Genomic DNA, 10,503 nt, shown 5'->3' with positions numbered 1-10,503 from the left:
CTCCCTCCATTCTTGCCATACCCTCGTGTATGCCGCCCACGTGGACCCACTTACCGAGTTCTTTACCCATCCAGCGATGAGGCCAATGCTATCGCCCACAGCCAGTCGGGACAAGGCACCCCGTGTTGCTCCGCCTCCGGCGCCAACTCCCGGAACCTTTCCCACTGGAAGCGAGACAAGGCATCAGCTATAACATTTTCAACCCCCGGTAGGTGTACAGCATGAATGAAAACATTCAATTGCAAACAACGTAATACCAAGTGTTGCAATAGCCTAATCACTGGTGGAGACGATGCCGTAGTCCTATTAATTACTTGTACCACTCCCAGATTGTCCCCGTGGAAACGCACCTTCAGATCCCTGAATGATGCTCCCCATAATTCCACCGCCAGCACTACCGGAAACAATTCCAGTAACACTAGGTTCTTTGTAAAACCTGCGTCCACCCACGACTGAGGCCAAGGCCCAGCGCTCCACTGCCCCTGAAAAAAGGCCCCGAACCCTGTGGAACCAGCAGCATCCGTGTATAGTTCCAAATCAAAGTTGCTGACCGGACCAGCCATCCAGAAAGCCCTACCGTTAAACGCTTCTAAAAAGGTGTGCCACACCCTTAAGTCCTCTCTATGTGTTTCTCTCAACCGCACAAAATGTCTTGGCGATTTTACCCCGCTCGTGCTTGCCGACAACCTTCGACAGAAAACCCTACCCATCGGTAATATGCGGCATGCAAAATTAAGCTTGCCCAACACCGATTGCAGCGTTCTTAGCTGAACCTTTCGCAAACCCATTAGCCCCGAAATCTCCCTCTTCAGGTCCTCCAGTTTATCGTCCGGCAACCTGCATTCATTCCATCGCCTCCGTGTCCAGCACAATCCCTAAGAACGTAATGACCGTACATGGTCCCTCCGTCTTGTCAGCCGCCAATGGGATGCCAAATTTTTCTGCGATGTGTTCCAACGTTGCCAGAAGCACCGCGCAGATCCTCGAATCAGCCGGACCCATGCAGAGAAAATCATCCAAGTAGTGAATTATCGAATTCACACCCGACACCTCCCTGACAACCCATTCCACAAATGAGCTGAACTGCTCAAATATCGTGCACGATATTGAGCAGCCCATTGGTAAGCATTGGTCAACATAAAATTCGTTGTTCCAATGACACCCCAATAACCGAAAGCTGTCCGGGTGGACCGGCAGCAGTCGGAAAGCTGATTCCACATCCGCCTTAGCCATGAGAGCCCCTTTCCCATATCGCCGAACCCAACCCACTGCAGCGTCGAATGATGTATATGTCACGGAACACTCACCCTGGTCTATAGCATCATTGACCGACCCCCCTTTTGGGAAAGATAAATGATGGATTAGCCTGAATTTTCCCGGCTCCTTCTTTGGTACCACCCCCAGCGGTGACACCACCAAATTATCCAATGGAGCCACCGAAAATGGACCGCCCATCCGACCTAGTGCAACCTCCTTCCGTAGTTTCTCTGAAACTATGTCCGGGTGTTCCCTGGCGGACCGTAAATTAGGCGACAATGGCGGGATGACCGACAGATTGCACGGTATCTTAAAACCCACAGAGAAACCTTCATCCAACAGTTGCGCTGCTCTTTTGTCCGGATACCTACCGAGAAACGGCCGCATCTTTTCCACTCTCACTGGGGTCCTCCCTTTTGTTTGCAGTTTCTCCTTGCTTACCCTTTCCTTGTTTGAAACACCTTGACCCCGGGTGGGATCCCCCACATCCCGAACACTCGTGTTTATACTTACATGAGGCTCCAAACCTGCAGGTCCCGGTGTTGTATTGCCAACAAACCCCCTTTTTGTTTCCGACCGTATGTCCCTGGGTGGAAGGTCCACCGGTCCCTCCTGGAAAAAACTGATTGGGGGCCCTCGCCGTCGTCATCAATCTCATCCACAAGCTTATGTCCTTGTGATCCCAACGCAGCGCGGGTCTGATCACCCTCCGTTGACGGAACTGCTCATCATATCTCAGCCACGCCGTGCCCCCATAGACCCTGTAGGCCTCACCAATAGCATCTTGGTAACAAAATAACGCTGAGCAATGCTCGGGTTGCTTCTCACCTATCACACTAGCCATGATCGCAAACGCCTGTAACCAGTTTGTAAATGTTCTGGGAATTAGCCTGTACCTCCTCTTCTCTTTGTCCTCCTTCTTCGAATCATCCGGTTTTATCCTATCCAGGTTGAATTTTTCTAAAGGCAATAGGGAAAAAATTTCCACGTACTCACCCTTCCGCAGTTTCTCACGCACCTCCTGTTTCAAGTGCGACCCTAACGGACCCTCATAGCACACATAAACCTCGCACCTGGCTGCATCCGCCAATCTTGTAATGTCCTGCCTGCTAGTGGTCTCCGCTGGTTTGTCCGTCCCTTGTGCCACAGCACTCCCAGACGCCGCCTGTGAAGTCGAGGCAACTGCTGCCGTGACCGTAGGTACTGCTGCTGTTATCCCCATAGGCACAACCCCTCCAGGCCCCCCTGTCGGCGGAATCCACGATGCTACCGGGCCAGAGTTACCCGTCCCTGACCCCTCAAAGTGCAGAAGTAACTCTTTGATGCCCGCTAAAAACCCCCCTAAGCCTGAAGCCCCCCCACTCCCTGCTGCCCCTGACCCACTGCTAACTGTGCTCCCCGCTGGCTCCCCCGTCCCCCCTACTCTAGCCATACTAGAATCAACAGATAACACATTTGACTCACCAGGCTGCACAGGCGTAACCTCATCAGCCGGACCAGGGATCTCCACCGCTGCTGCTCTCCTGCGAGGGGGGGTTGATTCCTCTTCCGACCCGGACCATCCCCTTTCTCGCTCGCCTCCTCTTCCACCTTCTTCATCAGATGAAGGCCCACCCGACCTGTCTGTCAGGGTTGCTGCTGGGGCTGTGGCCGGACGCCCCCGCCTCCGCGTGTCCCTTCCGCCTGCCGATTTGCATTTTGCTTTGCCTGGACCGGTGAGTACCTCAGTCCTGCCGCCTGGAACCTGCGTTGCCCTGCTAGGCCGACCCCTCTCGATCCTCCTGTGTGCCCCTGCCGTGGAACCAGAAGGCCCGGGGCTGGCTGCATGTGCTCTCTCCCCCCGTGTGGTATCTCTCCTCCAGTGGGCGGGGCTAGCGCTCCTCATTCTGCCCGCTCTGCTAGGCCGCACCGCTGCTCTATTACCTTCCGGCCGGTCGTCCTGCCGCGCCGCCGCCGTGCTCGATCTCCCTCCCTCCGGTACAGCCTTCCGTTTCGGCGGCGGGCCCACCTCGGGACCCGAAGGAGTCCCGGGCTGCCGTTGTGTGGTCACGCGCTGGTCAGGGGAGAATCATTCAGGCGGGCGGGACCGCCGGGTTCTGGCGCCGCTCGATCTTCCCTGCGCTTCTGGCTCCCTGCTGTGCAGAGCCGCTGTAATAGTGTCTTGCAGCCATGCCGCCCCCCGCACCTCGGCCTCGGCCCTGAGCTGCTCCATCAGGCTATCCATCTCAGCCATGCTCTTCCAGGAACTTTCCACAACTACTGTTACACCCCTTTGGGCGGGGTTACCTTATAAAGCCTTCCTTGCTACCTCCCCCTCGGTTACTTAATACCACACCCCTAAAAACTATTAACTCCCCTGTTACCACAGTCATGTATGCCCTCCTCTATGCATTACATGCTGTTGCTACGGGCTTCTCTGTTGGTTCAGCAGGGACCATCGATCCATCAATCGACTTGGATGCAACCAGTGTTAATTTTGGCAGCAAATTTAGTTTTTGTTTTAGTCTAATGCTGTGTACACACGAGCAAGAGTTTTTCATCGTATATTTCGACCGTGTGTATGCCCCATCGGACTTTTTCTGTCGAAAATTCAGACGGACTTAAATAGAGAACAATAATATGTTCTATATTTTTACGACGGAACAAATTACTATCGGAAAAACTGCTCGTCTGTATGCTGTTCTGACGCACCAAAAACGACGTGTGCTATAAAGCAAGTACGAGATGGAAGCTATTGGCTACTGGCTATTGAACTAACCATTCTCTAGTCCCGTCGTACATGTTGTACGTCACCGCGTTCTGAACAGTCAGAATTTGGTGTGACCGTGTGTATGCAAGACAGCTTGAGTGGAATTCCGTCGGAACTCTGTCGGAAAAACCTTCAGAATTTATTCCGATGGCAAAACCGGTTGTGTGTACAGGTCAATAGTCTTAGGACTAAAATGGCATTTTAGTTTTAGTGCCATTTTAGTCTTCTGCTTTTGTTTTAGTTGTATTTAGTCGACTAAATCTCAAGTACATTTTATTCAACTAAAATGTCCTACAATTTAGTCAACTAAAATCTGTAATGTATTTAGTTAAATAATGCATTATTTAAGCAATTTCAAAACTCATTATACACTCTTGGAGTAAAAAAAAAAAAAAAAACAGCTAATATCATGTTATTATTTATGGTTTGAACAAACTACACAGACACAGATTTAACCATTATATATCGTCTTTATTCTGTAAAGCCAAGTTTTATTACAAAAATATTGCTTTTTTGAGTCACACGGCTTCATTCCTTGCTATAAGTGCATTTTGTTGTTGAGAACAAGTAGCCCAAAGCCCACCTAGGCACCCACACAGTGCACAGTCAATTAAATCACTGTGTGGACAAATGCTTGCACGAGTGGGACATACAAGAGGAAGATCCTAAGCGTTATAACAGACAATAGGAGTAATATGGTGGCAGCATTTAAACAAACCACAGCAGCAGCAGAAGAACCCCCCAGATCTAGGGAGGAAGACTCCCCCATGACAGAAGGGGACTGTGAGACTGAGTCCAAAATTAATGATCTGCTGTGAGCCATTTTTATTATTCTTTTACATGATTACACTACAGTCAATTATCAAATGGATCTAAAAAGGAATGATCTTGGGGCTATCTGCTCTACTGGTGTATCTTTGTTATTTTTCCACTTTATTTGTATCTCTATTCCCATAAGATGTTGGACCGGACACCGTGTGTGGTCTCGTCTGGTGCATGGAGGCAAGTGTTAAAAGAATCTTTGATAAAGCAAGGTCAATAGTGAACGTCTTCAAGTCTTCCATTCCATTGCAACACTGAAGATATTGGAGCATTGTGGTCTTACTCTTTTAAATGACTGTCTCACACGCTGGTGAAGTTATACTACCAGTACATTCAACATGATCGAAATACTCCTCCAACTGAAAAAGTCTGTCTGCCAAATTGCAAATAACATAGAACATCCCATCCCAACAGAGAATGGGACACAGCTTGCTCCCTAGTTAAACGGAAAAAGCTCACATCATTGCATGACCTTCTGCTGCCTTTTGCGGAGCGGAACATACTAAAACCCTCCACCATGTCCATGTCCCTACCCTCTTTGATCTACTCTCTACTAAGCCAACTTGAGGACTTTAAACAGACCACTAGCTACTAAGACCGTGCCACAATTGCACAGAAAATTAAAGAGAATGTGAACCAGTCTGTTGCTTCAGTCATTTTTAGATCCAAGTACTTGATGAAATGTTCTCGCCAGTGCTTGCAGCAGCTGCTTGTTGTTTTTTTCAATTCTGCAGTCTGAAAAAACCCTTGTGGATGTGGCAGATGAGAATATCCAGGAACTGCTTAAGAAGGCAGAGGAGTATGCCTGTGCCGTAAGAAAATCCACATTGCTCCACTTACAAGAAGAGGATCTGTCTGACTCTGAATTGGATGTGTAAGAGGAGGAGAATATTTAAAAGTCACAGGAAGTGGAAAAAGCACCATGCACATCAAAGCAGCCAGTCTTTACTGTTTCTTTCAAAATCCCACAGAAGACCCAGGCAGAGCATCTCCCCAAAGGAGATTGAAGGATAGAGCAGCAGATCTGTCTGACTGGTAATCCGGTGCACACAATCCATTTTGCTATGGCCTTCTTCCTGGCCTCAGTGGCCTCTTGTTCCTTAGAGTCAATTTTGTATTTAAAAAAAACACTTAAAAGAGCAGTGCAAATTGTGGTGGTGCACTGGATTGACTTGGCCCGTCATTGGAGGTTTTATGTATCTGTGGGGTTGAATTAGGGGGAAAAAAACAAGTTATTCTGATTTTACTTTCTCTCCCACCCCACACAGTCAGCTTTAAGTTGTCTCTCTATAATATACAGTGGGGACGGAAAGTATTCAGACCCCCTTACATTTTTCACTCTTTGTTATATTGCAGCCATTTGCTAAAATCATTTAAGTTAATTTTTTTCCTCATTAATGTACACACAACACCCCATATTGACAGAAAAACACAGAATTGTTGACATTTTTGCAGATTTATTAAAAAAGAAAAACTGAAATATCACATGGTCCTAAGTATTCAGACCCTTTGCTGTGACACTCATATATTTTACTCAGGTGCTGTCCATTTAATATATATTATATATATATATATATATATATATATATATATATATATATATATATATATATAAATATATCTCCATATATTATATATATGGACAGTAACAAAAAACTGGCCTTCCCAGGGCCGGCCTTGGGTCTTTAGGCGCCTTGCGCCGTGCAAAAGTTATTGACAGTGCCCCTTCCAGTGATCACATCCCTCTATATATATATTTTGGTGAGATACCTAAATTGGGAAAGAAGAAGCTGAGCGATATATTATTATGTTATTCTGAAGCTATTACTTCAGAATAACAAAAGGTATGCAATCGGACCGCAAGAAAGTTTGTTAAAAAAAATCCCTGCAATGTACATAGGTAAGACTGTTCTTAACAAAAGTGGAGTTAAAGTGGATGTAAACCCATGCAGGGAGATCAGTGCTCACAGCTGTCCCCGCCGCACCGATCATCTCCAACTGTCCTCCGTGTCTTCCTCTTCCTCCAGCGCCCATGTTCTCCTCCATCCCCCCTTCTTCTTCTCTGGTCCCCCTCCGTGTCCTCCTCATCTGCCCTCTGTGTCTTCCTTCTCCACCCCCCCCTCGTCCCCTGCAGCCGGCTTCCCACCTCTCCTCTTCTGCGAGCTGGGGGGGGACGCGGAGGAATCCAGGATTGAGAGCGGAAAAAGGGGCCGGTATGTCATTTACCGGCCACTTTCTTTTCTGAATGTGACACAGTGAGCGTTCGTTACCGATCGCTCCTGTGTCCTGTCATAACTGAGCAGAGTAATGCATGTGTTACTCTGCTTCAGTTTATGAATGAAGAGGAGCCTCTGTCTCCTCTCCATTCATCTTCAATGCAGAGAAAAGGACTGGGGAATCTGTGTCCTCTGTCCCTTTCTCTGTCTCAAAGGAGACATGCCAGGGGTCTCTGTCTAGACCCCTGACATGTCACCAAAGCCTCCAACAGGGGTGATATAACAAAAATAAATATTACAAAATAAAATTGTAAAAAAAAAAAAAAATTAAAAAAAAAATTGTAAATAAAAAATAAAAAAACTACTGACACCACAACCGCCCCCCCCATACCGACACAGTCCAGAGCCCTAAGACCACTGACACTGACCACTGCCCTACTGACACTGACCCCTGCCCTATTGACACCGACCACTGCCCGACTGACACCGAACACTGACACCGACCACTGCCTTACTGATACAGGCCACTGACACCAACTATTGCCCTACTGACACCGACCACTGACACAGACCACTGCCCTACTGACACCGAGCACTGCCCTACTGACACCAACCACTGACACCAACCACTGCCCTACTGACAACGATCACTGACACTGACCACTGACACCTACCACTGCCCTACTGACACTGGCCACTGAAACCAACCACTACCCTACTGACACAACCACTGACACCGATTACTGCCCTACTGACATCGACCACTGCCCTACTGACACTGACCACGGACACCAACCACTGACCTACTGACACTGACAACTGCCCTACTGACACCAACCACTGCCCTGCTGACACCGACCACTGCCCTGCTGACACCGACCACTGCCCTGCTGACACTGACCACTGCCCTGCTGACACTGACCACTGACACCGTCCACTGTCCCACTGACACCACCCACAGCCCCACTGACACCAACCACTGACCTACTGACACCAACCACTGCCCATCCCCCCACCCCCTTTCCCAAAAGCACTGTGAAAAAATATATTTAAAAAATAAAACCCCACCCCCATCATTGTGAAAAAAATAGTACAAAAATCAATTGTAAAAAATAATTAAAAAATAAAATTGTAAAAAATAATAAAAATAAAAAAATTCTGACACTGTCCATTGCTCTACTAACACCATCCACTGGTCCAAAAAAAGCATTTTGAAAAACTAAAAAAAAAACTAAAAAATTAAATTGTAAAATAAAAAAATAAACTACTGACACTGTCCACTATCCTGCTGACACCATCCTGCACATACTACCCACCACTGTACACTCCACATTCCTCACCTACACATACTACTCACCTCCCTAGACTCCACACTCCTCTCCTGCACATACTACCCACCTCCATGCACTCCATACTCCTCTTCTGTACATACTCCCCACCTCCATACACTCCACTCCTGCACATACTACCCACCTCCATACACTCCATACTCCGTTCTGTACATACTACTCACCTCCATACACTCCACACTCCTCTCTTGCACATACTACCCACTGCCGTCCACTCTGCACTGTACATTCTCTATTTAACATTACCGCATTCTGCGCTATGTAAGTCATCTCAGATTGTATTAAACCACACCCCTTTATGTCAACGCCCAATATTTTACACAAATTGTAGCACCCTCTAGTAGTGTAGGTGCTAGAGTGAGAGTTGTTAGTGTAGGTAAATTTAGGCCAGCCTGGCTGGCAGCCAGGCCTGTTCGTTTTTGTTTGATCTAGGCTGGGAGTGGCTCAGGGTAGAAGCTGGGTGACTCATAGGCAGCATCACCAAGACCTCCCTCTTCTTTCCAGAGCACTCTAGAAGGTTCTGGAAAGAGAGAAGGAGAGGGGATGTGGAGCTGCCTGGGGTATTCTGAGGAACCCTGACCAATCCCCAACTTGGAATTGGCAGGGGGCAGGCCTCCTTAAATACCCAGGGTCAGCCCAGATTGGGAGAAGTTGTCGGGTGGAGGAGTTGGAGATGGAGTACTGAGGCTGTTGGGACTTTGGAGGGAGCTCTCCAGTCTGGGGATGATCTTGGGCCTGGGCTTGGGTGCAGACAGGGCTTTCCAAGAAAACATGGAGATGTCCTGGACAGGAGGCACAGGGGGAGCAAGAGAGGACAGCAGGAGAGAGTACTGCTGGGCAAGTCTCCAGGGAGAGGAACCATCGGTTGCACCCAAGAGGGCTGGTGAGTGACATGCACAGTTGGGAGGACTGGGGAGGCACACCTGAAAGGACTGGGAGAGTGCAGTCGCAGATGGGTGCAGAACCAGAGGAGAGGGCTGTGGTGTGGCGGGCAGTGGAGTTGGGCAGCTGCAGCCAGGAGGGCTGGCAGGGCCTGAAGAGGGCTGACTGGGATCAGTAGCCGCATATGGGACAGCTAGTACCAAATTTACTATTTTCTTTTTGCTACACCATAGGTGCCCATAGTCCCTGTGAAGGGCATTTGCTTTAGGCCTGGCTGAATCAGTGTCAGGCCTACAGTGCTAGCTAGTCTGGAGAACGAAAGAGAGGAAGTGATGTACAGGAAGAGTATGAAGCGATACTCAGAAGAGAGGAAGCGATGTGCAGGAAGAGTATGGAGCGATACACAGAAGAGAGGAAGCGATGTGCAGGAAGAGTATGGAGCGATACACAGAAGATAGGAAGCGATGTGCAGGAAGAGTATGGAGTTATACTCAGAAGAGAGGAAGCGATGTACAGGAAGAGTATGGTGCGATACTCAGAAGATAGGAAGCGATGTACAGGAAGAGTATGGAGCGATACTCAGAAGTGAGGAAGCGATGTACAGGAAGAGTATGGAGCGATACTCAGAAGAGAGGAAGCAATGGACAGGAGGAGCATGGAGTGATACTCAGAAGATAGGAAGCAATGTGCAGGAGGAGTATGGAATAATACTCAGAAGAGTGGAAGCGATGTACAGGAAGAGTATGGAGCGATACTCAGACGATAGGAAGCGATGTGCAGGAGGAGCATGGAGCGATACTCAGAAGATAGGAAGCTATGTACAGGAGGAGTATGGAGTGATACTCAGAAGATAGGAAGCGATGTACAGGAAGAGTATGAAGCGATACTCAGAAGAGAGGAAGCAATGCGCAGGAGGATTATGGTGAGATACTCAGAAGAGAGGAAGCGATATGCAGGAGGAGAAATTAAATGATTGTATATACAGGATGTATATAGAGTCCCAAGTTTCAATGTTTGATCAGCTGGGCATCTCATGAATCTCCATCCCTATTCAAGTTCCCCTCAATAAAACAAACAAAAAAAAACATGCAAGGACTGGTTTATTGTCTCTGAGGAATAGGTGTGTGCCTAGCTGGGCAGGGTGACAGACGGACCATTACACTAAGCAGCCTCTAACTCGGGGCCCCTGATAGTAGGAACACAAGGAGCAGGAGTGCAGAATGGCATT

The sequence above is a fragment of the Aquarana catesbeiana genome, linkage group LG05, assembly GCF_042186555.1.
Source record: "Aquarana catesbeiana isolate 2022-GZ linkage group LG05, ASM4218655v1, whole genome shotgun sequence".
NCBI classification, from domain to species: domain Eukaryota; kingdom Metazoa; phylum Chordata; class Amphibia; order Anura; family Ranidae; genus Aquarana; species Aquarana catesbeiana.
This window is presented reverse-complemented; position numbering follows the sequence as displayed.